Source organism: Primulina tabacum, chromosome 12 (genome assembly GCF_025594145.1).
Source record: "Primulina tabacum isolate GXHZ01 chromosome 12, ASM2559414v2, whole genome shotgun sequence".
In the NCBI taxonomy this organism is placed as follows: Eukaryota; Viridiplantae; Streptophyta; class Magnoliopsida; order Lamiales; family Gesneriaceae; genus Primulina; species Primulina tabacum.
Window position 1 is genome coordinate 5,044,183 of NC_134561.1, and position 23,993 is coordinate 5,068,175.

The 23,993-nt window shown below is 37.9% G+C and overlaps 1 long non-coding RNA gene across 1 annotated transcript; it reads right to left on the reverse strand.

Annotated features, from left to right (window-relative positions):
• Positions 1–1,497: 1,497 nt before the first annotated feature.
• Positions 1,498–11,628, reverse strand: LOC142521059 (uncharacterized). The gene is made up of 3 exons (XR_012814063.1): positions 11,077–11,628; positions 2,161–2,566; positions 1,498–2,071 (listed from the first exon to the last, which is right to left on the reverse strand). It is a non-coding gene; the product is annotated as an uncharacterized LOC142521059 (long non-coding RNA).
• Between the last annotated feature and the right edge of the window lie 12,365 nt (positions 11,629–23,993).

Below are 23,993 nucleotides of genomic sequence, written 5' to 3' on the forward strand. Positions count from 1 at the left end.
CACTTGTCATGCTTTGACATACAAAAGTTTCAATTCCTTCACTTTCCTCCAGCAAGAACCGAGACAATTTCTCTGAAATTCCCTCAAAGCATCATTTTCTTTAGAATTTTGATTGTGTGAGTTCGATTATCAGATTTTGATTCCGGACATAGTACTGTACTCCTCTCGATACGAGCTACAACTGGACGTAAGTTTTATTGAGTTCTGTTATCATTTGAAATTATGATATTGGGGAAATTATTATTTGATCATTATTATGTGTTCTTGGAATACTAGAAATCGTAGAATCGAAGTCAGATCGAAGAACAAGTTGATTTTGGAATTGTTGTGATTTTCAGATCATATTGATTGAGAATTGAACAGATTTGAATTACGGATTCATTACAGATGGTATTGGACATGAGTTATGATTTGTAATTAATATATGTTGAGATTGTATTGACGGTGATATTCAGATTGTTCCGTTATGCAGTTGATTTTGAATTAAATCCAGATTGATCAGAGTTGGTATTGATTGGAGTAGTATATTGATATGGTACTATTGATATTGTCATTGCCAGATTGAGGGTTGACAGACTTTGAATTCCAGACAGGAACGACATCAGAATTTCAATAAAAGAAAGATATAAGTCAATGTGGTATTGGGAGAACGACTCGAGTAGGATATACTTTAGTTTCCCTAAATCACATACTTATTGTTATTGTATGCATTGTTTTGAATTAATATGCTTGTTCTATTGATTTATAGAAATCATGTATTAGACGAGTGATCTTGTGACAGAAGTGCCTGATAGTGGTGGGATCGCCACGGGCACATTGCACGATGTCACAGGATAGTGAATCGGCGATAGTGCCAAAGTCTGTGACGGATAGGTCAAGACACTGGATGTTTAGTTATATCGGCGTGGATAGAATCGGAGTTTCTTCTATTACTGATGGTCGATATGGAATGCCAACGTCTGGAAACCGGGATCCCTAGACTAGGATTGAGTCTAGTCTGAGACGTGGAGTCACGAGTCTGATTGACATCATCATATTGATTTTATTTCCAGATTTTGATATATATATCTGATATCTGTTGCATGCTTTGTATGGATTATATGATTGCATGTTCGTTGATTTATACTGGGATTATATTCTCACCGGAATTATCTGGCTGTTGTCGTGTTTGTATGTGTGCATGGCAACAGGTGGGACATGATCAGGGTCAAGGAGATGATGAGAGATTGATATAGAGTGGAGACTACGGACTTTGACATAGATTTGGGTTTCAGCACTTGATGTATAATAGTTGAACCCTAGTTTGAGTTTGATGTATGTTGTACAAGATTTGTACTTTTATACTGATATGTATATGAGTTTAACTCCATTACGTTCCGCATTTTTTTAAAAAAAAAAATTTTAGACCCAGATTAATTAAATTGATCCAATTATCCCAATGACGATTAAGAAGATAATTAGCGTCCGGGTCCCCACAATATGCTCCCATGAGAAAATTATGCAAAATGCAGCATGCTAATATAATTTCGGAATGTGTCTCTACGTTGTAGTTAGGCTCGGCACCACTAGCTAAAATTGAAAATCTTTTCTTTAAAACATTGAATGCTCTTTCAATGGCATTTCTCAAAGATGCATGTCTGTGATTAAATATTTCTTTTTGGGATTCTGGTCCACGATTAGTGTATTCTTTTAGATGATATCGAGTTCCTCTGAAAGGAGCAATGAAATCATCTCTTAGCATAAATCCAGCATCGACAAGATAAAATTTACCTACAAAAATTAATTGAGGATTAATAATATTTTTATTACCATTTTTACATTTATTAGTATATGTATGATGAAATACCATTTGGAACTTTTAGCTTATCTTCTCTTTCGAGTGCATCCTCAGGGACACGTCCATCAGCTGCAGAATCTTCCCATCCAGGTAACACATATATAAACCTCAAGTCAAAGGTACATGCAGCCAACACATTTTGTGTCGGGAAATATTTTCTTCCTCTAATCTTGCAACATGTTCTTTAGATACTTTAACACGGAAATGTGTTCCATCGATTGCACCAACGCAATCCTATTATATGTATCAAAATTAAATTATTTTTTAATCATGTATTAAATTTTAATAAAACAATAAAAAAAGTTTTATCTATATATTTTTACCTTGAAATATGGATATAATCTATGATTATGAAAGATTTCAGGTGGGACCTCATTTCCATCAGGTTGGATCATGAATTGATCTTGAAGAGATTTGATCGCCTTCAAGATATTGTGAAAATGTCGACTGATGGTTTCTCCAGATCGTAAAAATATAAATCTCATTGAGCGAGTACTTTCATTTTGCCCAACACCATACAAAAATTTTGCAAATTGTTCTTCTATGCTGCTGTAAATAGTAACTTTGAGGAAAGTTTTCTCTCGTAATAGTGTAACAAATTTCATAAATGTTGTTGGCCCCATACGAAGCACCCCACGAATTCTTTCATCAGTTTCAATATGATACATTAACTCCTTCCTAACTACATCTATTTCTGAATATTTTTCTGATATGATGCTACTTATGTAGCTCTTATGTGGGGCCCTTAGCTTCTAATCGTTATTACAATGCACTTTGATTAGGGTTAACTAATTACAGCGGAAAACGGGTTTAAAATTTCCTTTACAATGAGCCCGAAATATTTCCTCTATAACTTAAATACTAAAATAGTATTTTATCTCATATCATAAACATGTCCACACGAACACAAAACCAATCATATACAAACAACTCATATCCTCAGGACATGCCCCAGTATATAAATACATATACATATATACTGGGAACAAAACATAAACCTCAACTCAAACACTGACTCCTTCCAGAAGTACCTTCTCCGGTCTCCTGATAACCTGGAGTACTTGCCATTGTCCACACACAAAGACAACAACAGCCCCCCTTGGGGGTGATCAAAGCTCCGTATAGAACAACCAATCATATATACCACAGATATCTAAACAATGATATATGGTATGCAATGCATGTATGTCGTGGAGGTATCAGGTCAAATGCCCATCCACTGAGCACATGTCAGAATCAAACGAATCGCTATCAAATCAATGCTCGAGCTGGCACGCCGGCCTCAATAAGGGATACTCGTATGATAGCGTCGACAAAGCGCCATCAAATCCCAAATCTCATATCCAATCATCGGGGCCACAAATGTCTATGTCTTTAAGGGTCATATAATACCAAACATAGCATTGTGTTCACAAACCCCAGAATCCAATCAAATCATATCAGGGTATCCAAGGATCATAGCTCAACGTGCATGTCATGTATCGATGTATGCATCAAACGATGTGTGTTAACAAAACATTTATTTTATACATTGATATTCAAATCTCAATGTCATGTATGCCACATAAACTCAACAATTAAGGCATATAGACACGTATTCTCAATCCAATCAGTTAAATCAATCCAACATATATCATATAATACAGATACCTGTCATATGTTACCCGGTCGCAACATACCTCAATTCTTCGTTCCAGTTGATGTAGCCTGAAGATATCGGTATAATACTTTATCTACATCAATAACATACTCATTCCAATCAATAACATAATCCACAATCATTAATATGAGTTTCAAATATCATTTGAAACTTCAAAAATTCATATCAAATCATAATCATATCATAATTCAATTCCGACTTCAAATATGAGTTTATTGTCGGTTATTCTACTACATACAGGAAATTCAACTTCAAATACATGATATTACAGCACTTTGATATTTCAAGCTGCTGGAACCAGAAGAAAATTACCTCAGTCAGAAGCCCTCGACGCGACGATTCCGAATATATAATTTGTTTCGCGTTTAGAAAGCGTTTCGAAGTCGATTTGGAAGAAAGAAATTTGATTTCTCTCGTATTCTCTCGAAGCTACGTAAATGAAATGAAGAATTCAAACAGCAGAAATCATTCTTATCTTTCCACCGCCTACGCGCTCGGGCGGTAGAATTCTCGCGCCCGAGCGCGAGACACTCTGCCCCCGAATTTTGCTTGTACCGCGCTCGGGCGGTCACAAATTACCGCTCGGGCGCGGCATGTTCTGCCCAAACCCACTTGCATCGTGCTCGGGCGGTTGCAAATTACCGCTCGGGCGCGAAGTGTTCTGCCCGAACACAATTGCCATATACCCTGGCGCTCGGGCGGTCACTTTCTACCGCCCGGGCGCCACATGTTCTGTACAAATATTGACTTTTGTACTATATTGGCGTCCGGCTTCTCCACTCGAGCTCTTACAACGTCAACTCATATTCAATATTTATTGTCTCAATTTTATTGTCATAATATACATCAATTGCATAATCACATATCAAATTCATGAATTATCGATAATCACATAGGATTTACGATAATATGATACACGGTCCTTACATTTCTCCCCCACTTAAAAGATTTCGTCCTCGAAATCTCAAACATCTCTATATACATAACATTGGCAAACATATATATGTTACCAGTTATAGTACATATCAAAACTAAAATCAGTAAACGGATCAGTATACATCGAATACAATGGAACAGATGGACTAGCATCAAATAAATGCGGATATGAATCTCGCATTTTGCTTTCCAACTCCCACGTCGACTATTCCACACCATGCCGTGTCCATTGTACTCGAACCAAAGGGATCGATTTGTTACACAATATCTTTTCCTTTCGATCCATAATGCGAACATGTTGTTCAACATAGGAAAAAGAAGGATCCAGTTCAACCTCATCAGGTGTCAGCACATGCGATGGATCTGGTTCATATTTCCTCAACATAGAAACATGAAACACATCATGAATAGCAGATAGAGCTGGTGGCAATGCCAATCGATACGCAAGATCACCAACTCGATCAAGAATCTCGTATGGACCAACATATCGAGGAGATAATTTCCCTCGCATGCCGAATCGAACAGTGCCTCTAAAGGGAGATATTTTCAAAAATATTCTGTCACCTTTCTGGAATTCCAAGGGTCGTCTTCGTTTGTTCGCATAACTCATTTGACGATTCATCCGCTACCGAATCAACTGAACCTTATCGTTCATTTCCTGTATCATTTCAGGTCCACTCAATTGTCTCTCACCAATTTCATCCCAGAATAACGGTGATCTACATCGTCTCCCATATAGAGCTTCAAACGGTGCCATATCGATACTCGTCTGAAAGCTATTATTATAAGAAAATTCAACCAATGGTAAGGCATCTTGCCATCCCATTCTGAAGTCCATCACAACAGCACGCAACATATCCTCCAACGTTTGAATCGTACGCTCATTCTGGCCATCAGTTTGAAGATGATAGGCAGTACTCATAGCCAAACGCGTACCCATCACTTCTTGGAAACTACCCCAGAATTTAGAAGCAAATCTGGGATCACGATCAGATACAATTGAGACTGGCACACCATGCAGTCTCACTACATTCTCGATGTATAAACGGGCCATTCTTTTATAAGGATAAGTCCGCTCATACGGAATGAAATGCGCAGATTTCGAAAGCCGATCAATAAAGACCCAAATAGCATCACAGCCCTTGGGCGAACGAGGTAAATGAGTCACAAAATCCATAGCAATATGTTCCCAATCCCATTTTGGGATTTCAAGACTATGGAGTAATCCTCCAGGTTTCATTCTCTCGGCTTTCACTTGCTGACAGACAAGACATTTAGAAATAAACTCGGTAATAACCTTCTTCATACGTTTCCACCAGAATTGAGGTCTCAATGTCAAATACATCTTTCGGCCTCCAGGGTGAATACTGTATTTGCTACAATGTGCTTCTCGAAGAAGGGCAGATTTCAAAATCAGAATTATCGGGAACTACCAGCCGACCATTAAGTCGTAAAGAACCATCAGAAGAAATCTGGAATCCAGACTGATGTCCAGCAGATACAAGCTCTTTCGACTTTTGGATCTGAGCATCGCTTCGTTGGGCCTTTTGTATTTTCGATATCAAATTCGGCTCAATTTGCAATGCTGAGACAGTGACAGAATTCCAATTCGAGTGAAAAGTCCAACCAGAAGTACATATATCCTCATGTACCTTGGCGACACAAACAGAGGCTAGAACAGAATCGTGAACTTTCCGACTAAGGGCATCCGCAATAACATTCAACGATCCAGGGTGATATTGAATCTCACAATCAAAATCCTTTAGGAGATCCATCCACCTGCGTTGCCTCATATTCAAATCACATTGAGAAAAGAGATATTTCAGACTTTTATGATCTGAATAGATAACAAACTTTTCTCCGTACAAATAATGGCGCCAAATCTTCAAAGCAAATACAATGGCAGCCAATTCAAGATCACGAACAGGATAACGAGTTTCATAAGATTTCAATTGACGAGACGCATAAGCAACCACTTTGCCATGTTGCATCAGAACACAGCCCAAACCTTTACCAGACGCATCTGTACACACCACAAATCCTCCGATACCTGAGGGAATAGTAAGCACAGGTGTTGTGGTCAATTTCGTCTTCAATTCAAGAAAAATAGCTTCACATTCATCTGACCAAATGAATCGCTGATTCTTCTGTGTCAGTTGAGTAATAAGTTTAGTTATTTTCGAAAATCCTTCAATAAAACGACGATAATATCCAGCCAAACCCATGAAGCTACGGATCTTAGGAACATTCGTAGGTCTTGGCCAATTCAATACAGCTTCGACCTTCGTAGGATCAACAGATATGCCATGTCTCGAAATGACGTGGCCTAAGAATACAACTTTGTCCATCCAAACTTCGCATTTGGACTGTTTAGCATATAAGTGACTAGTACGAAGAATTTGAAGCACCGGTCTCAGATGTTCAGCATGCTCCTTTTTCGATTTCGAATAAACAAGAATATCATCAGTAAACACAATAACGAATCGGTCAAGATAATCTCGGAAGACACGATTCATTAAGTCCATAAAGACAGCAGGAGCATTCGTGAGACCAAAAGGCATAACCAAGAATTCATAATGGCCATACCTCGTACGAAAAGCAGTTTCGGGCACATCTTCGTCTCGAACTCGTACTTGATGATACCCAGAACGAAGATCAATCTTCGGGTAAACAGAAGTACCCTGAAGCTGATCAAATAAATCATCGATACGAGGAAGTGGGTACTTATTTTTCACAGTAGCCCGATTCAGTTGCCTATAATCGATACACATTCGCATAGTACCATCTTTCTTTCGAACAAATAAAACTGGAGCTCCCCAAGGTGATACACTCGGTCCAAAATATATCCCTTATCGAGAAGATCCTGTAATTGTTCTTTCAATTCTTTCAATTCCAAAGGTGCCATGCGATAAGGAGCTTTAGAAATAGGCGCAGTTCCCGGTACAAGATCAATACTAAACTCAACTTCTCGATGAGGAGGAAAATCAGGAATCTCATCGGGAAATACATGCGGGAACTCTTTCGCAACAGGAATCTCCGATAAAGAAGGGTCCTTCTTAGAGACATCAATAGCGTAGATAAGATAACCCTCATCTCCGCTAGTCAAAAGTCGAGACCTTTCCAAGGAAGATACCAATGGAATTTTGGCTTGGGAACCCTTGCCATAAACATTCCACTTGGGTCCATCAATCGGTCGAAATCGAACCACTCCATGACAACAATCAACAGTAGCTCGATTTGCCATCAAGATATTCATGCCAACAATAGAATCAAAGTCGTACATTGGGAGGACAATCAAATTCAAAAATACCACACTATCCTCATATATCAATACACAATTATGCACAACTTTCTCAGACAAAATAATCTTCCCTGCTGGCGTGGCTATCGACAAAGTATCATACAACGGGGTACACTCAATATCGTGAGATGCAACAAATGCATGAGATATGAATGAATGAGATGCTCCTGTATCAAATAAAACACGTGCAGGATAATCGCAAAGCGTGCAAATACCTGCAATCACGCCACCATGAGCTTCTCTCGCCTGATCCTCGGTCATGGCGTACACTCTCACTTGAGGAGGAACTTGGGCACTCTGACCACCCGGTCCTCGATATCGTAGGACACTCGACTGCTGAAAAGATGGAGCAGGAACAGTAGGTCTCATCATACTGGGGCCACCTCTAAATCCTGGCTGGGGTTGGGAAGAAGTCGTACCCCTGTTCGGATATACTCGAGAGAAATGGCCTTCCTGCCCACACTGATAACAGGTACCAAACATATCTCGACACTGCTCGATAGTATGTTTACCCCCACAATGGCTACAGTAAGGAGCAATCACAGGACTCCCTCTCTGTGATCCACTCGAACTCGAAGAAGACGAAGAAACAGAACCAGTCTTTTTAAACTTCTTACCTCTCGGCTGCAAAGTAGGCTGCTGGGCTGACACTGGAGGTGGAGGAGTATACTGTGGACCTCCTCGCCTAAGTCCAGCCTCGGCTGCCTTAGCTCGTTCAACTGCCTCTACATAGCTGGTAGGCAATCCAGAAACAACATAAGTATATATAGCAGGATGCAATCCATTCACAAACCTGTTATATTTTGCCTTCGCATTCCCAGCTACGTGAGGTGCATACTTCAACAGAGTAGAAAATTTCAAAGCATATTCTGCAACAGTCATTGTTCCCTGCTGCAGATTATTAAATTCATTCTCCTGAGCAGTATAATAGGAAGGAGGGGAATACTGCTCCAGAAACTGGGCCTTGAAGACATTCCATGTGACTTCAATCCCGGCCTCTTTCAATCCAATCTCAGCGGCTTCCCACCAAGATTTAGCTCGGTCCTTCAACTGATAGAGAGCAAGTTTCAGTCTTCGAGCCTTGGAATACTCAACAATATTAAACAAATGCTCAATATCCTTCAACCAGGCCTCTGCTCTTTCAGCACTCTGAGTGCCAAAGAACCTCGGTGGTTTAAAATCTTGGAATCGAGCCATCACTACATCCATGGACAATCCTTCAAATTGCCCAACTATTCTCTCAGTACTGCTACTCGTAGTTTCATTTGTGGGATCCATCTACAAATCAAAAGATGAATATCACAATTCAATATCAATTTCACAATACCATCATCTCATATCATCAATCTCATCAGATACTTACTCAAATCAAATCAAGTAAGAGCAAGTAATACAAATAAATCAAACACATGCGCACAATTCTTTTGTGCCTATTCAAGTGTACACAAAACTCAATCGAGCATTCCCAGCTATGCTCTGATACCATCTAGTGTGGGGCCCTTAGCTCCTAATCGTTATTACAATGGACTTTGATTAGGGTTAACTAATTACAGCGGAAAACGGGTTTAAAATTTCCTTTACAATGAGCCCGAAATATTTCTTCTATAATTTAAATACTAAAATAGTATTTTATCTCATATCATAAACATGCCCACACGAACTCAAAACCAATCATATACAAACAACTCATATCCTCGGGACATGCCCCGATATATAAATACATATACATATATATTGGGAACAAAACATAAACATCAACTCAAACTGTGACTCCCTCCAGAAGTACCCTCTCCGGTCTCCTGATAACCTGGAGTACCTGCCATTGTCCACACACAAAGACAACAACAGCCCCCCTTGGGGGTGATCAAAGCTCCGTATAGAACAACCAATCATATATACCACAGATATCTAAACAATGATATATGGTATGCAATGCATGTATGTCGTGGAGGTATCAGGTCAAATGCCCATCCACTGAGCACATGTCAGAATCAAACGAATCGCTATCAAATCAATGCTCGAGCTGGCACACCGGCCTCAATAAGGGATACTCGTATGATAGCGTCGACAAAGCGCCATCAAATCCCAAATCTCATATCCAATCATCGGGGCCACAAATGTCTATGTCTTTAAGGGTCATATAATACCAAACATAGCATTGTGTTCACAAACCCCAAAATCCAATCAAATCATATCAGGGTATCCAAGGATCATAGCTCAACGTGCATGTCATGTATCGATGTATGCATCAAACGATGTGTGTTAACAAAACATTTATTTTATACATTGATATTCAAATCTCAATGTCATGTATGCCACATAAACTCAACAATTAAGGCATATAGAGACGTATTCTCAATCCAATCAGTCAAATCAATCCAACATATATCATATAATACAGATACCTGTCGTATGTTACCCGGTCGCAGCATACCTCAATTCTTCGTTCCAGTTGATGTAGCCTGAAGATATCGGTATAATACTTTATCTACATCAATAAGATACTCATTCCAATCAATAACATAATTCAAAATCATTCATATGAGTTTCAAATATCATTTGAAACTTCAAAAATTCATATCAAATCATAATCATATCATAATTCAATTCCGACTTCAAATATGAGTTTATTGTCGGTTATTCTACTACATACAGGAAATTCAACTTGAAATACATGCTATTCCAGCACTTTGATATTTCAAGCTGCTGGAACCAGAAGAAAATTACCTCAGTCAGAAGCCCTTGACGCGACGATTCCGAATATATAATTTGTTTCGCGTTTAGACAGCGTTTCGAAGTCGATTTGGAAGAAAGAAATTTGATTTCTCTCGTATTCTCTCGAAGCTACGTAAATGAAATGAAGAATTCAAACAGCAAAAATCATTCTTATCTTTCCACCGCCTACGCGCTCGGGCGGTAGAATTCTCGCGCCCGAGCGCGAGACACTCTGCCCCCGAATTTTACTTGTACCGCGCTCGGGCGGTCACAAATTACCGCTCGGGCGCGGCATGTTCTGCCCAAACCCACTTGCATCGCGCTCGGGCGGTCGCAAACTACCGCTCGGACGCAAAGTGTTCTGCCCGAACACAATTGCCATATACCCTGGCGCTCGGGCAGTCACTTTCTACCGCCCGGGCGCCACATGTTCTGTACAAATATTGACTTTTGTACTATATTTGCGTCCGGCTTCTCCACTCGAGCTCTTACAACGTCAACTCATATTCAATATTCATTTTCTCAATTTCATTGTCATAATATACATCAATTGCATAATCACATATCAAATTCATGAATCATCGATAATCACATAGGATTTACGATAATATGATACACGGTCCTTACATCTTATTTTTATGAAATAACATATTCAAGTAAGCAACACAAGCTACTATTGCTACAACCGCAATATGTGATCGTCAAGTTGATTTTTTGACTCCATCCATTTATAAAATAATTTTTTTATACAAAATAAAAGAACTATTGCAAAAATCCAACATGTATCATAACCAGAAATAAAAAAATAGTAGCACACAAAAGCATGATGTACTTTTGTTAACAAAAATATAACAAAAACAAAAAATTACCAGTATAAAGCTCAAGTAACAAAAATTGATTTTGGACATCAACATGCGCTCTATTTCATTTGTTTTAATCATAATAAAATTTTACTAGAGGTCAAACGCATGAAGGTGATGAAATTTGTAGTCAAACTTCAAACTTTAATATGAAATTAATTATTAAACGTAAAAATAGGCTTTGGTAATTACTATATTTTTAATTATATTAATCAGTAAATAACACACGAAACTTACAAAATTTAAACGAAAGCTTTCAACTTCTAAAAAAAGTTAAAAGGAAAAAAAGTCTAACCATGTAGAAATTTTTGGTGGAGAAAGTTGACTGATGAGAATGATGTGCTGGCGAAGAATGATGAAAAGAGGAAAAACGATTTCAAGACAATCAATCAATATATATACACACACACACACTGTGGGGACCCGAACGCTAATCAATTCTTAATCATCATTAGGATCGATTTACTAATCAAGTAATTAGGGTCATAAAACTTTTTTCTTTAAAATGCGGAATGTAATGGAAATCATACTAGTATACATATCAGTATAACATAAGGTACAAGTCCTGTACAACATACATTCGATACAAACGAAGGTTCACCAACTAGCTATCAAGTGTTCAAACCCTATCTACAGCAACATCAAAGTCCGTGGTCTCCACTCTAATCATGATCTCTCGTCATCTCCTCGACCCTGATCCTGTCCCACCTGTTGTCATGCACACATACAAACACGACAACAGCCAAATAATTCCGGTGAGAATATAATCCCAGTATAAACCAACGAACATGCAATCATATGATAAACATAAAAGCATGGACAGATAACAGCAATATGTATCAAAATCTGAAACATAATCAATATAAAATTGTCGACAATGCTCGTGACTCCACGACTCAGACTAGACTCAATCCTAGTCTAGGGATCCCGGTTTCCAGACAATGGTATTCCTATATCGACCAACAGTAATAGAAGAAACTCCGATTCTATCCACGTCGATATAACCAAACATCCGGTGTCTTGACCTATCCGTCACAGACTATGGCACTATCGCCAATACACTATCTTGTGACATCGTGCAATGTGCCCGTGGCGATCCCACCACTATCAGGCACTTCTGTCACAAGATCACTCGTCTAATACTCATATAATACATGCTTCCTATAAATCAATAGAACAGCATATAAAATCAAATCAATGCATATAACAACAATAAGTATGTGATTTAGGCAAACCCAAGTATATCCTAGTTGAGTCGATCTCCCAATACCACATTGACTTATACCTTTCGTTCGTAGTCTCGGTCTGAAGCAATATCAGTTCTGAACTCAAGATTGTCTCTGTAAATCTGAAACGACATAGCGAGAATCATAATATCAATATTCCATTCTCAATTCAATACTGAATCTGATTAATCTATATTTAATTCAAGTCAACGGCATAACGGCACAATCCCGAGATCCCCGTCAATACAATATCATCAGATATCAATTACAAATCATAACCCATATCCGATACAATCCATAATCAATCAATAATCCAAATCTGTCCGGTTTTCAATCAATATAATCAGAAAATCATAACAATTCCATAATCAGTCTGTTCTTCGATCTGACTTCAATTCTACGATGTGTAGTATTCCCAGAACACATAATAATGATCAAATAATAATTTCTCCAATATCATAATTTCAAATGATAACAGAACTCAATAAAACTTACGTCCAGTTGTAGCTGTCGATGAGAGGATCACAGAACTGTGTCCGGATTTAAATTCTGATAACCGAATTTGCCAAAATCGAAATTCTACAGTACGAATAACTTTGAGGGCAATTTGCTCTGGAGTTCTCGATTCTTTCTTCTGAAGTTTGAGGGAAATAACATTATATATATATATCAAGTTGCATAAGAAAGCCAAGTGTCCCACTCAATTTTCCATATTTGCACTTTAGTCCCTCAACTTTTCACTATTTGCAATTCGGCCCTCAATAATTACGAAATTGCCATCAAATTTTAAATCAAGTATTTTTCCACTTAATTACAAAAATGCCATCCATAATATTTTCTTTTCGGGGTCTCATAAAATTGATAACATCTCGGGCCTTACACACACGAAAACATAATAATAATTTATATTGAAGGCATCAAGACAATAAATCTATATATATATATATATATATATAAACAATTCAATCAATCAGTGTGCAATATAAATAAGGGATAAATAAATTATTTTTTAAGGGTAATTAACTATTTTAAAAATATTGAAATTTGGAATCAGAAGGTTTCTTGAATTTTCCAAAAAAAAAAACGAGAGATAGGCCTGTTGGTGGAGCAAAGAAGCATATTAACTAAACCACCGAAAGTGCAGTGAAGTTTGCGTGAATCATGCTGACTTCCCCAAATCAATTTCATTTGGATAAAAAAGTAATTGTATGTTTTTAAAATCTAAATCCCACCAAATCCAAATCCCATCAAATCTTATCAAATTTGATGGGATTTGGATATACTCATTGAAATTACATATAATTCAAAACAAATCCGATTATTTTTTTGAATCACCTTGCCAAACAGTAAAAATAGGATTTTGAAATCCAAATTCCATGAAATCCTCCCAAATCCTGGTTGCCAAACACACTGTTAGGGTAAATGGTTGATAAATACCAAACTCAATCATACATTTATTTATCTCTCCACACAAAAAAAAAATTGTATAAACTCCCTAAAATGACAAAAATATCCTTATATATGTTAATTTTAATTATTGATTTTACTGGGTCGTAAACGATATCAGAGCAATGTAAAATTATTTCAAACATACAAATTTAATATTATTGTGTAATTAAATGTTTGAGGAGGAGAATTTTCTCAAATAATATGGATTCGAACACAGGTACGAGATTAATTATTTTGCAAGATTTAATCCAAAACTTTGGAATATTTGAAACATGAAGATCTAACCTTGATCAAGAAGAAATGAGAACTTATCAGGGTCATAAGGTAAACTTATGATTTTAAGTAATAGGTTCCAAGAAATAGTACCAGATTCCTCTAAATTTTTCGGAGATCTTAAAAAAATTCAAAAAACAGTATAGAATGATGGCAATATATTGTATTATGTACCACAAAATGTAGAGAAAATCTTTGAAAACCAGGAAGAAATTCTTGGAACATTAAAGGAGATTCAAACAAGAATTCAAAACCTATAACAGCAACCAAGTTCTAGTAAAATGACTTCAAAAGGAAGGTTATCATTATCCTTTGGTGCTGAACCCTTGTTACACCAAAGAAGAAATGTCAAAGTAATGTCAAACCCTTTAACCGAAGAAGAACAAATTATCAATCTAATTAAAACAGTCTCAAAAAAGAAATTAATATGATGACAACTTTAGAAATGATTGGTCTCGAGGATCTCCAAGATCTTACAGACTCTTTTGCAAATCTCAAGGTCGTAGATCTAAATATGAATATAATTAAGGGTGAACCACCCACTATAACATGTTCATCATCTCATTAACCACCAAGAGAAAGTGTGAGATCTCATAATATAAATATGAGAGAATCCCAACCAGATTTTCATATTGGTGGAGAATCACACACAGCAAGAACAAGGTCAAGGAGAAGTCAAATTCCCTTGCATCAAACACCATATGAGAAATCTGTTTTAGAACCTATATGTAACACCCGAAAAAACAGTATATGTAAACCACATACATGCAAATGATTTAAATTGCCTATTTATTTTACTTAATTGATCTTAAATGCTTAAATCATATATTTTACATGCTTAAATGTTTAAAGTCCATGATTTCATGAAATCGTATATTTTATCCGAATATTCAATAATAGGCTGGGGAAAGGAAACCACTAACGACGAAGAAAAAATAAATATTGCTCAATAAATATTTTCAAGGCTTCTTAATATGATTAAAAAATGATTAGATTTTTCTAAAAATGATAAAGTTCAAATTATTTTATGAGACGAGCTCGATTTTATATGGGAAGAAAACAAGGAGTCCTCGTCGGTTGTTCGTTCTTCCTCTCGCTCCACGCCGACGATCGTGTATTCGAACGTTTTAAAACGCAAAGGCACGTATCTAAATCCATTTGACGCATCATTTAAACAATATTATGCATGTTTGAATTATTTTTCATGAAACTATTTACGTTCGATGGGTTTAACGACATAACGATTATTTTCAAAGTTTTGATGTTTTTACGCTTGTTTATTTAATGTTGTGATTCCTAAGGACACACTGCCATTAGAGTATGATTAAGGAACAAGAAAAAAGACGTTTAGGTAAGGATCGAGGGCTGGAACCGTGCATGGACAAATGAGGAAGAGACCTAGGGTTTCCTTGCATGCTTTGGTTACATAGTGTTCGGGTGAGTGCTCGGCTGGGCATGGGCTCGAAGAGCTGTTGGGGGCTCGGTGAGGGACCTGACTAAGGTCTAGGAAGAGTCCTAGCATGGCTAGGACTCGAATGCTGCCGTAGGGGAAGAGTCCACAACCGCATGGACTCTTTCCCATGCGCGATTATGAAGGCTGCGACTAGGGTGGCTCGCGGATCGTTCAGGGCAGTTCAGGGTTGGTCCATTAGGGTCTAGGGAGGATGGTCAAGGGACGGGACAGAGGCTGGTGTGGCTTGGTCCAGGGTGGTTCGATCAAAGCTGGAAGGGAACTCGTGTGGCTCTTGTTCATGTGCGCCGAGTGCTGTGCATGGGATAGCGGCTGATTAGCTTGGCTAGGGTGGTCTAGGCTAGGTCAGAGGGTGGTCCAGAGAGGGTCAAGAGGGTTCGGACTCGGTGGTGGCTCGAGTAGAAGAGTCCCAGCTTCAGTATACTCCTAGGCAAAAGTCTTCGATCGCGGCTCATGCTGGAACTTGTGGCGTGGGCTAGGGGCTAGTTAGATGGGTCAAGAGGGTACATTACGGTCCATAGAAGGTCTGGTTAGGGGATGGATCGAGGTGGTTCGGGTGTGGTTCGAGAAAAATGAGGGTAGGCTCAAAAGAGATTGCATGGGTTCGAACTAGGGTTAGCTAGAAGGGAATTGGGTCGAACCATGGTCCACGGGGGTCGATCCATGGTTCACGAGAGTTGTTTAAGTATAAAAAGTTTGTGTTTAAAATTTGGGAAGAAAATATTAAAGTTGGAATTAGTTCGGGAATTAAATGCTTCATGAATTAGTAAATAGGAAATTAAATTGAAAGCCTCAAATTTACGTTAAATAAAAATTTTAAAAATTAAATTTAAGCTTAAATAATTATTTGGGATGATCTAGATCAAGGAAAGTAAGAAAAATTCAAAATCGAGAAATTTTACGTCTAGAGGAAAAATGGTCATTTAATAGCCTACGTTCTGCTTGCAGCCACAATCTAATTGCACGAGATTCGAGGAATTTTACTTTCGAGTCGGCATTCGAAATTTCCCTATCCCAGCCTCTCTCGTTTGATGTTTAAGCCATGACCATGGACCCTAGGTAGTACGAAGAGGGTTGGAAGCGTCCAAAGGGTCTTAACGCATGTTAAATGATATATTATGATGATTTTGATGAAAATATGATATTTTATGATTTATGATAAATGTGTGAAATTTTTGCTATAAAAATACTATTTTTGGAAAGTTGTGATATTTTATTATTTAAAAAGGAAAAGGAAAAATATTTTTGAAGGATGTGAATTGACTGTGACAAAGAGTATATATGATTTTAAGAAATATCGTGAGGGAGAAGGCACTAGAGGGATCCCATTTACGGGAAAAGGTCTCAGAGGAAGCTCAACGATCGTATTTTTATTTTTACTTCGGTGCCTAGTGGAAATACGATCGTTGAGCTCTAGTCACTTTCAAGGATCAAACTTCACCAAAAATGATAAAGGATTGAAGGTTTTACGATTTTATGATTTTACGATCTATGATTTATTCATGCTTAAAAGTATTTTGAATAAAAATATGATGCATGTGCTTGTATATATATTATTTGTTACTCCTGTTTAGAACGTGCTGAGTCATTAAACTCACTAGGTTTGAATGCTGCAGGTGATGATGTTAGTGAGGGAGACGTTGATGCTTGAGTGGATCAAGGCAGACAGTACACTTCCCGAATGACTTTATTTTCCGCATTAGATTGACAGTTAAAATATTTCAAGATTTTTGTTAATGATTTTATTAGAGATTATTATGTTTTATTTTGAGGTAGAATGATCATGTTAAAAGTTGGAGTTGAATTTTGTTAATTGACGATTTAGGAATTTTTATGATATGTTAAATTTTTTTTACTTATGGAAATGATAATTTATGGTCAAAGGGCAAATTTTCGAAATAATGTATATATGAAAAAATTGTTGTATAATTTTAAAGATAAAAATTAGGAGGATGTTTCACTATACATCCTTATGGGATCATGTTTAACCTTAATGTAATGGACTTCAAAAACAGAGAAGATCTCATAGATGAGTGGACATCATCTATGAGAATCGCAGCAGAAACACTTGAGCTCAACATAGAAGGATTCATTAAACTTTTATAAATAAGTCTTATGGGATCAGTTAAAATTGCTTGGGACATGACTTCGGTGGAAACCAAAGAATCAGTTCTAGCCGGATAATCTCTTTATTGAGATAGACAAAAAATGACTACCTTATTTAAAGCACAATTTATAAGGGTACACTATTTTAACAGTTAAAATACAAAGAAGAAAAAGAAATGTACTCAAGCTCTATATAGTTTTGAATTACATGACATATGTTTTGTGGAAGAATATATTATGTAATTCAATAAATATAGATGGAATTCAGGGGTCGAAGAAAAAATATAGCAATGCAACTTTTCTTTGCCAAAATGCCAAGTCCCTAGAGAGAAATTCTGATGAATGGAATATGTTCATGGCAATCCAGATACGTTGGCACGAAGGACCTCTTTTCTCAAAGGAAAATTGGTAGAATGGTGTCATATGACAGCATTACAAAAAAATTACAAACGATTAAGGGGTATTAACAAACGTAATCCTTTGTGTTGTAAATAAAATGATCTTTCAACAATTATTGAAAGTAAACGACAAAAGGAGAAGATGAAAAGTTTTAGAACTCATCATTATGCCAGAAGTGGAAGAAGTTCTTGGAAGCCAAGAACAGTATGGTCTAGACAAAAGACTATAAATCTGGGCAAAAGAATGGACCATCAAGAAGCAGGACATCATCCCAAGCATCGAATACATCACGAAGTATGGGGAGAGCACCTACAAAGAAAACTTTCACGAGAGCTCACACCCGAGCTAATGAAAGTTTTAAGGATTGTAATTACTGGACATGTGGAGCAAGAGATCATGATAGGATCGATTAACGTATCAAGAGTGTTTAGAAGGGAGGTTGAATAAACACTCACAATTAAAACTGATCTTTTCGAATTTTGAGTTCAGTTTGGTGACAAACTGATTCTCGGAATCTTGTTGGTCAATGACAATCAGTTAAACTAAAGTAGTTGCGGAAAATAACTGACTGAAAGATAGAATACGAAACTGAAATAAAATAGGCAAGGGTTGTTTCTGGATGTTCGGAGAATTTAATTACTCCTACGTCACCCCTTCTATCTCAAGGATAGGATATCCACTAAAAGACTTTGATCAAATACAAGAATTGTACTGACCCACTTCAGTTTGGACTTAACACTGCCAAAAACTGAAACTCTTAGTATTACAGAATGTTCTCAGTGCGTAACTGATCTTAGCATTATCGAATTTCAACGATTATTACAACTTGCTAATGAGCTCAAATTGTAGCCTTAACTGCTACGAATATATCAAGTAAGATTGAGCTGAGATTTTGACAGAGTGACAACAAGCTTTTTGAATAGTGTTGACTCTCTCTTTTCTTCAGCTGTTCTTCTGTCATATTTATAAGCTTCTTTTCTCCAACGGTAACTTGAGATGAATTTGAATCTTTGTATCCGTTGATTTCTACTTGATTATTCCTTGGACATTGTTTGCTTCATTTATTGTGATACGGCGTCTTAATTGCTTTCGCCAAAATGCGTTTTTCTAAGCTGTATTGATTGAAGTGCAGCGTTGCAATCTTTCTATGTCTCTTGACGGTTGATTGTTCATTCCCGAGATATGTTCAGTTGAAGGGTTCTTAGCATACGGCTGAATATATCAACTGATCAGTTTTCAACTGATCAGTCAGTTGATTTCAGTTATTAAATCCAGTTGCTGAGTTCAGTTTACTCGATCAGTTGGTTCGCATTTTCAGTTGATTCATATTTTGTCAAACGCCGGAATTTAGTTTCCAACAATTTCCCCCTTTATGGTGTGTAAAGGCCCCAGATTTGACGACTGTCCTCACTGTACCAAGACGAGTCTTTCCAGCGTGCTTATGTCCTCACTCACACGCACCCTGGGAAACTTCCCAGGAGGTCACCCATCCCGAAATTGCCCCAAGTCAAGCACGCTTAACTTTGGAGTTCTTATGTGATGAGCTACCGAAAAGAAGATGCACCTTCGTGATATGAATAGTACAAATCAAATCTTTTAAACCCTCTTCAACTGTACAGTCCATTACATTGAACAGTCTCGGAATCCCTCTCATTCCCGTGTGGGTCGGTTCATTCATGTTCCCTCCACCTAGAAGCCTGCCAGGAGCCGCTCATTGTCCGTGCAACTGATGGCACCGGCGATCACCCCCCGCCCTCTTCGGCCCCAAGCCTCACATGCCCACCAGCTTCCGCTTGGTTCGTCCCCGAACCACACCGTACTAAGAGAGGTCGGCTCTGATACCAACTGTAAAGGCCCCAGATTTGACGACTGTCCTCACTGTACCAAGACGAGTCTTTCCAGCGTGCTTATGTCCTCACTCACACGCACCCTGGGAAACTTCCCAGGAGGTCACCCATCCCAAAATTGCCCTAAGTCAAGCACGCTTAACTTTGGAGTTCTTATGTGATGAGCTACCGAAAAGAAGATGCACCTTCGTGATATGAGTAGTACAAATCAAATCTTTTAAGCCCTCTTCAACTGTACAGTCCATTACATTGAACAGTCTCGGAATCCCTCTCATTCCCGTGTGGGTCAGTTCATTCATGTTCCCTCCACCTAGAAGCCTGCCAGGAGCCGCTCATTGTCCGTGCAACTGATGGCACCGGCGATCACCCCCCGCCCTCTTCGGCCCCGGGCCTCACATGGTGTTTGACAAAACTAAGTAAATAATAACTGAACATCTGAGCTCATTGTAGATAAAATAAGAGATTGAATTTCTTGAACTGAAAGAGATCTTGATTTAATAACAGCTGAATCTAATAATTTGATTAACTGCTTCTGCTGTTTTTCAAGATGCTCTTTGATCTTTGATTTCTTCCCCCTTTTTGTCAAACAAATCCATCTTCTCAGATAATTTTCGAACGTCAGTGGAAAGAATTTTGACATCTGCGGAGATACTTGAGACAACAGTTTGTAAACAAGTCTGCAACAATTCCATTTTATTAGAAACAGAAGTTTCCAATCGCTCAACTCGTTGACTGATTATATCCTGAGTTGTATAGAGACTTTGAGCTAGACCTCTGTTATTTTTCATCTCAAGTACAGTTCGGGTAAGAGACTCCATGTTTGCTTGAATGGCTTTCAGTTTTGCGGAGTCATATTCAATTGAAGAATCCAATTTGACAGTATGAGAGAATTGTGTGGATTGAATTTTCTTGATTTCAGTAATCATCTGCTGCATATTGTGCTGCATATTCTGGATTTCTTCAAGAACAAGATCCATTTCTGTGGATTGAAGAGGAGGTGACTGATTAGATGTTCTTGGTTCATGTGAGACTTGATCAAAGACCACCATGGTTCTATCAGATAATATCGTTTCAGAGACAGTCTGTGCTGGAACATCTGTTTCAGTTACTGCTACTTGGACTGGAGGAGATGAAGATTGATGTTGATCAACAATTGGGCTTTCCTGCTGAATAAGATTTTCAGTGAAAGGGTCATGAACTGCCTCCATATTTTCAGCAATCTGTTGATTTGGTGATTGAGTAGGAACCACTGTTTGCTCCTTTAGTTCAGAAACAGCAGGCTGAACTAGTGCTTCTGTTGAGATAGAAACCTCTTGAGTGATTTGATCAGTTGAGTGATCAACTTCTTCAGAAATGATTACATTATTCACAGATTCTGTCACTACTGCTTGAATCATTTCATCAATGTTGGCAAAATTCAACTCGGCTTCAGAGTACAGCTGATGTTCCACAGCAGATGATTGTGGCACATCCTAAACTAGTTCTTCAGTTGTAACAATAGTTTGTTCTGAGGATGGATCTTTCTGCTGAGAGGAGGGGTCTTCTTCTTCTTCTTCAGAGGCTTCCTCAGGAAGAACTAACTCCTGATCCATTTCCCACATTTTTATCTGAGCTTGCAAGCTAGTAAGATCTGTATCTAGCTGAGTGATCATAGCTCGATCATTATAGGCAGTTGGATTGGTGGGAATGTACTTTGCCTTTAATTTCTCAAGCAGTTGAGATAGCTTCTTAGCTCGAATTTGATCAAAAAAATATGTTTTTCTCTCCAAAGCCTGAACAATTGTAGCAGCTTTGACCATCTTGAGGACAATTGCTTCCAGTTTGATAAATTTGTTCAGCTGGGATTTGTTTTTCAGCTGCTTAGCAAAAATTTGAGTTCTGTAGATGGTCCAGTCATCATAGATTTTAAGTTTTGATGCTGCAAAATTATTAACCTGTTCCCAAACAAGGTCAATATGAGTTTGAATTGAATTGGATGGCCTGGGCTCTTCAATCAATTTGCCTTTGCCTTTTTTAGTACTGAGGATGTGTGGAATTTCCAATCCAGTACGAGTAGTATCCACCAGTTCTATAATCTTTATACCTTTGGGTCTGGCAGGTGCTAGAACGGTAGGACGATTGATGTGGATTAGAGGAGCTTTGATTCTAACTGTTTCCTTTGTTGCACCAGCTGAGATTTCTGGTGGAATAATCTTCAGAGGAATTGCTTTGATAGGCTGTTGGGCATCTGAAGATATCAGTCTTTCAGTAGGAATTGATTCTACTGTGGTTGGTAATTTTGTCCTTTGTGTTCTTGGTTTCTTGGCAATTTTTGGAGAGGGCGTCTTCTCATAATCGGATTCACTAATAATCAGTTTTCTTTTAACTGTCTTCAGTTGAACCAATGTCTTCTCCTGTTTAACTGATTTGGGAGCAGCCTGTTGTGTCCCAATCTCCTTCTTGATCTTCACGAACTGATCAGGAGAGATATCTAGTTTAGTCTTGGGTGGCAGAATATTCTTCCCATTGAAAATTTTGAATTTAGATAATCGCTCCGAATCATCAGCCACCAACCCTTTGACTTTCATCAAATAGCTTAGCGGCACTGCAAATCCTTTGGATTGCTTGGTGGAGGAAAACATGTTCTTCAAGATACTAAAAATAAGTTGCTTCCAGTTGAATTTTCTTCCAGCCATAATGATCGTAATAGCTTGAAACTTCTCCAAAGTCAGGGCAGCATACGATCCTGCCTTGGCCAATAGCCCTTTGGCTACGATATCAGCCAGCAACTGAACCTCATGCTTCAGTTCCTTCTTAGGATCGGAAACTTTGATTTTCCATCCATCAGCAGAGAGTTCAGTTTGCATTTCTTCAATATCTGATGCTTTAACATCAGCAATGTGTACTAATCCATCAGAGGGTAATGAAAAGATTTCTCCGAAAGAATCTTCAGAAATGGTCACCGACTGACCATTAATAGTGGCAATGATGTTTCCATCAGAGTTGATATATCCATTTGAGTAGAGGTCTTGGAGTTCTTTTGGGTAAATCTCCTGCGAGTATTGTCCCAAAAACATTCTGAGACCAGCAGATTCAATCTTCAGAAAGACGTTCTTAATTTCAGCTTCGTGAACTGATAAAATTGAGTCAAAATCAATGGTCATAGCGTTCAACATGTGAGCTGGGATTTGATTCGCCATTGCTGAGAGTAAGGAAACCTGAAATTTTGCGAAATACAAGCTCTGAGTGTATGAGTTTGCTCTGAGAGATGATGTACGCGTAAGAAAGAAAGCAGAATTGAAGCGGGAAATTAAATATATGTATGTGACTGTTTAGATTCTGGACACGTGTCAGTCCATCAAAATTTTGAATAAAAACGTGTGTTCTTATGCTATAAGCGTGTGTACAATTTAAACGGTTCAAATGCTTCCACGTTTTCAAAATGAGATTCATCATTAGATAATAGACAGTCACGTCACTTGATTTGGAATATAATATGTTTTAATTAGTTAACTTATATGAGAACATTAGTGAAATACCCAACTGAACGATCAGTTGTAAGACTGTGTCCTTTCAGTTGAGAGTTTACTAACATTTGTCTTCTCAGTTAATTTTTTAAAACCATTATTCCCCCTTAATTAGTGCATAAAATAATTAAAACGAATAAATTTAAAGGTCAGAAAAATTTTCGTTTGTTGAAACGTTGACGACCCTTCAGCTTCTTTGATATTCTGTTATAAATTGAAGTAACACGGTTAGTTTCAGTCATATTGGTGAAAATATTCAAGACGAAAGAATGGCAGATGCGAGTAGCTCGAGTGGTTCGCCATTTTCTCTGGAAGCTAGGAAGGCTGTTATAGAAGACGAAGTTTTCTACAAGAGTCTTCCCTACTGGAAAAAGTTACATGAGCTTGCGTTCCTGTATAATTCTGGA